A 7,333-nucleotide genomic window follows, 5' to 3' on the forward strand; every position below is an offset into this window, starting at 1 on the left:
TGTGACTTTCCACAGCTCGCTGTGGAATAAGGGAGAAGAACAGCGGATGGCAGACTCAGGGAAGTGGCCCGCGGAGGCAGCCTCCTGCCCCACACCAGCTCTGTGCGCCCCTCCCTGCCTGCTTAGGGGGCTGTGGAGCTGGTCTAGGTCTGGCTCAGACATAGCAGCCCGAGGGTACCCAGGAGGCCTGGCTGCTGCAGGGGCCATGGGTTCTGTCCTTTCCCATCCTCTCCCAGCCCTGTCCCACCTCAGGAAAAATCTTGTCACTGCAAACTGTGGGGACCAGGGCTGGAGGGGGGGAGGGGTGTGAAATAGCTTCTCCTTAGAAGAAAGGCTAATGCACCACTTTGTTGTTGTTCTTCATGGCTAGGGAGACAGAGAAACAGAAAGAGATAGGGATATAGCCCTGGCCGGTTTGGCTCAGCGGTTAGAGCGTTGGCCTGCAGTCTCGAGAGACCCGGGTTCGGTTCCTGCCGGCCCTGGTTGGGTCGTGTGGGTGGCAACCACTCGATGTGTCCCTTTTATGTCGATGTTTCTCTCTCTCTCTCTCCCTCCCACTCTATCTGAACAAAACAAACAAACAAACAAAAGAGATAGGGATACAAGGACCAAGGGGATGCAAAATGCAGAGAAATATAGAGAGCTGAGACAGAGAGGTGCAAAGACAGAAACAGACACAGTGACTGGGAGGCAGAGAAAGATGGACCTGGAGGAGATTGAGGTGGAAGCCGCAGAGAGACGGGGCAGGGGTGAGTCAAAACTGACATGGAGGGCAAAATGCAAGGAGCTGAGCCCCTGGGGGCTGGGGGCTTGGAGTCCTTGGGGAGTCTGGAGCCAGGGGCTGCCTACCTCCCAGGGTGGCCCTTTATCTGAGGGAGGCTCTGGGGCTGAGGCTGGAGTACTACGTGTTCAGCCTCCTCCCTGGGCTGCTGGCCTGGCGTCCTTGGTGCTGGGGACAGGTGCCTTGCCTCTCCGTGCCCTCCTCCTGAATGGGCCCAGCAGCACAACCACCCCCTCCCAGTGTCAGGTTTTCCAGGCTGTTCCCTGGGGGAACTTTGATCTGGAAAGAATGAGAGTGACCAATCTGGCTGCTTCCCAGGGCCAAGCCATGTCACTGAGCCCTGGCCTGGGCTGCCCAGCTGCCTCCCTGCCCACAGGGACACCAGGCAGTTCGTCTGGGAGCAGGAGATTCAGAAAGGGTCTTTTCTGCCTTCCTTCCCTGCCTTGCTCTCTACTCCATTCCCTGTTCAATCACTAGTTCGCACACTCACGCATCCAGCACCCCCCCCCCCTCACTCCCTCATCCAGCAGCCTTGGCTGTCGGAGTGGGAACCGGTGATGGGGCGGGTGGGGGCGTGATGGCCAGCCCTTCTGAGTCCCCAGCCTAAGGGGCACAGGGAGCCTCACAGACACTCCAAACAGAGATCACTGCTCCAGGGTCCACAAGCCCCATGGGAGGAGGGAGCCCAGGAAGAGAGGAGGGGTGTATTCCAAAGGCCACAGTGGGGGACAGTGAAGGTGAGGGGTGGTGATGGCTTCATTAAGGATGGCTTCCTAGACGAGGCAGCGCGACAGATGGGCTCTGACGAGCTGAAGAACGAGCAGGAGTGTGTCAGACAGGACTGCACGTGGGAGGGATGCTTCAGGCAGAGGGACCGGCACAGGCATGAGGGCAGAGGTGTGAGTTTCCTGCATTTTGCTGGGAAGGGCCTTGAATGGCACACTCAGGCGTTGCCCTGTTAGTGGAGGGAATCCAGAGGTCACAGGGGCCATTGTGTTAGAGAAAGGTGGCTCTGGGGCTTGCAGGAGAGATGGCAGCCTGATGCTGGTCTGTGCCCCCCAGGCCTTCCCAAAGAGGGGCTGGGCCCCCCTGAGACCTCCCATATAAGCCCCAGTGAGTCTCCAAAATGCTTCTGAGGAAGCCCAGCTTGACTATGGACTGCAAAAGGCTTCCGTGGGCCCTGGATCCGGCCCCAGCCTTGCCCTCACCCCAGCCTGGCCTCCCCACCCCCACTGATCACTCTGAGTGACAGGCCTTTTGCTTTGCTGGACTGAAAGCGGACACTGCCCAGCCCGCGGGCCCCTGGGGAAGGCCCGGTGAGCCAGTGAGCCGTAGCCCTGGAGTTCTGGCTCCTCTTGTCCTGGAGGCCCCTGAGCCAGGCCCTATAAATAGCCCAGGAAGGGGGAAGGGAGGCAGGCCACGCGGGCTGGAGGGGCCAGGCCTTTGGGTGGGCAGTTGTGGAGGGGGCAGGGAGAAGAAAGGAGCCCAGAGTTTGAGCCTCGTTCTGTCCTCAGACGACTGCGTGACCCCTGGGTTTCAGGGTCCTCTGTGCTGGGCAGCCAGGCTGGGCAGGGACTGTTGTTACAAGAGGAGGGGCCCATCCTTCTTCCTCCTATCTCTGGGTGGGTTTCCTGAGGCCCCAGGGTCAGCTGTAAGGGCCCCAGGCCGGGCCTGTCCTACCCCAGAGACTACATCCCCCCTCCCCAGTGGCTTAGATGGGGTGCATGCTCTTCCTGGACTTCAGTCTCCCTCTTGGCTCCTCAGTTCTCAGGGTGGAGGTGGGGGGTTGGGGTGAGGCAGTGGAGACCTCTCGAGGCCATGGGCCAGGGCTTAGGGGTTGGGACCTGAGGCAGAGAATCCTGGAAATGGAAAATGTGAGCCCAACAGCCTTATCTGGGCTGGAAGCAGCTGTCTCCACTCCACACTCTTTGCAGCCCCCGCCTCTGGGGGGAGGACCGCAGGCCTGTTCACGCATGGATGCATGCTGTTTGCTCTCTGGGTAGCCTGGGCTGCAGCAGAGGTCTGTGGGAAACTCCTCCTCCACTGCGTCTGCAGTCGGCAGTCAGACAGGCATGAGCAGACCAGGAAGGATGGGCCAGGTGCAGAGGGTTGCCAGGGCAGAGAGCCCTGGGTGCCTAGCAAGAGGCAAAACTACAAGCCCTTGCACGACCACTGCCTTAAGCCTTAACCCCCGGAGATGACATCTAGGCTTCAGCTGTGTTTCAGCTCCAGGCCTAGACTCAGACCAAGCAAGAGAGGAGACCACGAGGGGGCACACCTGGAAAGCTGATGACTATTCTACTGCGAGCATCCCCTGAGACTTCGATAAAAGCCCTCAGGATAGAGGACCCAGCCTCCCCTCCCCTCTCTCCTCTAAGCTTCAAGGGCCTTCTTTTGCTATAACTTGTTTCCTGAGACCATTTCTTCTATGGCTCACTTCTACCTCTGTGACTTTCTAAATCAACTTTCTCTTATAGTTTGAGTCTTGCCTCTGAATTCTTTCTTAGCCAGGACGCAAGTACATACCAAGGTTGCTGCTGAACCGAGCTCTAACACCTGGTGCCGTTTTTATGCTGCTAACAGGACCAGCAGGGCCCAATATTGGTCTAGGAGGTCAGGGAGCTCTGCTCTCTATTACCACCTCCCAGATCAGGGTCATCCTTCGAATTCTATATGCAAGAGTCTTGGCAAAGCATCCAGAATCTGTACCTTCTAGAAACAGACTTCTAGGTCTGGTGAAAGAGTCAGCAAGAAATGTGACATGTGTGGTCAAACTCACACTTACACTCACGCTCACACAATGATACCTACACAGACATTCGACATGTGTAGACACTTGACACACATGTATAGGTATGCATGTAGTATCAGTGGCATAGGACACATCTTGATGCCTAGGCTGACACGTGTACTGCAGGCATGCATACATATGTGTCTATAAACACATTTGCCACCTACAAGCAATTGAATAAATATCCTTTCTAGAAACATGGGTACATGCAAATGTGCACAAACCCCACATGCCACATATGTGTGCAGGTATGCGTGCTGGTCTTAGAACTCTGTAACTCCCACACATATATGTGCAAGCATGATTTATGCACAGATAAATCATCGGATACATGGGGAAAAGATGAACATTACAAGTTTACGTATGTGTCCAGCACAGTGTCCCTGGGATGGAGGGATGGAATTTGAAGAAGGGTTTGGTGAGAGGAGTTGGAGTGACCCAGGGGCCTCAGGGTTCCAACACGGGCCCCAGTGGCTCTGCTCCCAGAGCTGTGGGCAGAGGGCACAGCCCCGGGAGCCCTGCTCCTGGGTCTGGCTGGAGGTGAGGCTCGGGGGCTTCAGGACTTGCCTACCCCGGTGCTTCTGCTTTGGTACAGCCTCCACCGCAGCTCTGGACTCCCTGCTTCTTGGTTCCCGAACCCAGCAACCTGGCAGGAAAAGATAAATATGAGCCCTGCGTCCCCACCCCTATGGACCTCATAACAAGGCAACGGTTTCCAGGGCAGAGGCTGGATTTCAGGATTTGGGAGGAGAAGTGGGGGATGGTATGTTTGCAGGGTGTCCGGTCCTGAAGTGTACTTTTCTGCTGAGTCCTTATTTGCCCGCTCCCTTCGAGTGCCTGTAGCTGTGGCCTGTGGGGAGCAGGGTAGGGCTGCTTTCGTGTACCTTCCAGTTACACGACTGCTAGGCCCCTTGGCAGCCCGGCAAGCTGAGGGCTGTATGGAGGGTGTGGTAGGGCCAGTTAGGGCCTGACAGAGAGTGGGTCTGACCTGGCCTATGATGCTCCAATATGAGACTTTCCTGCTAGAGGGGCTTGGGGGAGTGAGGTGACCAGTGAGGTTGGCAGCTGTCTTTGACCCGGTGCAAAGGCTGATGTGACCTTGGAGACAGATTCTGTGTAGCACCTATGAACCCCCCATGGCTCCCCATGCCCACATAGGTACCCTCTCTATGAGCTACCTTAGTGAGTGGTTCTCCATAGCCCCCAGACACCCAAGCCAGCATTAAAAATTTTTTTTTCTTTATTGATTTGAGAGAGGGAGAGAGAGATAGACACATTGATGAGAGAGAACATCGACTGGCCACCTCCTGCATGCCCCCTACTGGGGATCAGGTGCCACAACCAGGGCATGTGCCCTGACCAGGAATCGAACTGGAGACCTTCTGGTGCATGGGTCGACACTCAACCACTGAGCCACACCGGCCGGACCAAGCCAGCATTTTGGAGCATCCTTGCCTTTCTCCCCATTGTCCATCCATCCCGCAGTCCTTTTGGTCCCACTGGCTCTTCAATGGTTCCCTTTTCCCAGGCACTCAATTACCCAATGTTTATCGAGCACATTCTAAAGCTAGTTGCTGCTCCAGGTGTGGGGATAGATCAATAGCTGAGGCAGACAGTCCCTGCTCTCCAAGGAAGGGGTCTGACATGTGCACGCACCTGTGTGTATGCACTGCACCTGGGCACACGGACCCTGTGCAGGGGGTGAGTGCGGTGCCACGCAGGTGGGCAGAGGACTGGACCATCCCACTTCTATGTCCTTTCCTTACCCTGTGAGCCCTGTGTGCATTCTCAGGCTCTGAGGAGTCTGGGGACTGGGTGTGACCTTCAGGGAGCAGCTGGTGAGTGGGTATAGGGAGAGGGGCTGGGTGAGTGTCCAAGTGTCAGTCATCAGCCAAGTGACACCTCCATCCCTCAGAAAGGGTCTGTAGGTGAAAGGGGGACAGGCCCAGGTCCTCAGAGCCCTGGGGACCATGAAGGTTAAGGGATGAGCGAAAGAACAGTCCCTCAGGATCGTCCCTACGGAGGCGAGAAGGGTCCGGAGAGAGAGGAGGAGGAAGGAGCTGTCCTTAGTTGGCTACTGCCACAGGGCCTGGGCTAGGGGAACTGGAAACTCTGAGGAGCAATCCCAGGGGAGTGGAGCCTCTAACCAACCTGGGAACAGGGAGAAGCTGCCTAGACTTGGCTGAATTTGACTGTTGCCCTGTGGAGGTGTGCTTGGACTGGCACGTAGAAAGTGTTTCAAATCTGGGGTCAGGGCCCTGGTTCCAGTTGTGTTTTTGCGTGCCTTGCGGTGTGGCCCGGGCCAGTCCCTGTCCCTCTCCGGGCCTCGGATTCCCCATCTCAGGTCCATGACTTTAGCTAACTTAACTCCATGGATTTGGCCTGGCCTGGCTTTGATCTCCTGAGGGGACTGGCAGGGGAACTCGGGAAGGTTTGTCCCATACCTGCTTCCAGCCTAGAACCAGAGCAGCGCGGGGACCAGCAGGCAGCAGGGGGCTCAGGGACTGGGGAGGGGAGGCTGGGAAGGCAGCCGTCAGAGGCCCAGGCCTCAGTGGGAGGTCAGCCTTGCAGGCTGCTGACATCAGGGCTGGTGAATGTGCAGGGAGTTCATCCAGGTTCATCAGCCCTCACCTCCCTCATAGCCTGGTACTGGGCAGGAGCTGAGCTGGAGGAGGGTGTGAGGTGGGGGCCTGGAGCCGAGTAGCAGCCTCTCTCCACCTGGCATGGAGCCAGCTCTTGGGTGGCACTGGCCTTCATACTCCACTCCCACCCAGAATGGTCCTCTGCCCCTCTTCCTCATGTTCCTGCTCATCTCTTATCTCCTAGGCTAATCTCCAGCTGACTCAATGGTCTGACTGCTGAGGAAGAGGAGCCAAGGGGGATGTTTGATTCTTGTACTGTCTGCCTTCCAGAGCCCACAGGGAGCCTGGTCTCCGCCTTTGACAGAGTCCCTACTTCGGCTGCAGACGGAGCCCGGCCTGCCTCCAAGCAGCCCTCTCAGGCATTCTCATGGCGGATCAGGCGAGACCAGTAACCTATGTGAGGTGGGAGAGTGTGGATAGATCCTGGAAAGCCCGTCTCTGCAGCCTCTCATCTCATCCAAACTGTTAGGGTTCCCACCCCAGAGACCTGGCCAGCCTTCCTTCCCTTGGAGAATAGGAGAGAGGCTGGACCTCTGCCTCCACACCGCCACCTATGCTGCTGGACCAGGCCCATGCCCAAGTGCACATTGGCTGTGGGGCCAGGGGTCAAGCTGGATGGTCCCTCCTAAGACTTCCCCACATGGTCCTTCCTTGGGTCCTGCAAGGAAGGGCCTGGCGTTTCCGGCTGCGATCGGGGTCTCTGAAGGAGCTGCAGGGGCCGTCTAGGGTGGAAGCAGCGGAAGCAGCAGCATCTCTCACGGTCTCTCTCAAAGATTCTACCCGAGAAAGAATGCAGGGAGTGGTTTGGCTTACCCTGTTCAGACAGCTATTTGGAACACACACACACACACACATACATGCAACATGCACGCCTTTTGGCACTTGACTTTCTCATGAAATAATTGCTGGAAGGCTGCTTGGATTAGGTAACCCAGCGTTCCTTCCTGTCCCCATGGTGGAGGGGGAAGGGGAATCAGCACTCAGCATCTGTTAGGCGGATCCAGCTCCTTTGGGGCAGTGCAGGCCAGTCGAGGCTCCACACAGTTTTGGGAGCCCAATGCAACAGGAACAAGCCTTTCAGCTCTCTCATTCCTGGGGTCATCTGGCTGTGCTCACTTA

Source organism: Molossus molossus, unplaced genomic scaffold (genome assembly GCF_014108415.1).
Source record: "Molossus molossus isolate mMolMol1 unplaced genomic scaffold, mMolMol1.p scaffold_m16_p_19, whole genome shotgun sequence".
NCBI lineage: Eukaryota > Metazoa > Chordata > Mammalia > Chiroptera > Molossidae > Molossus > Molossus molossus.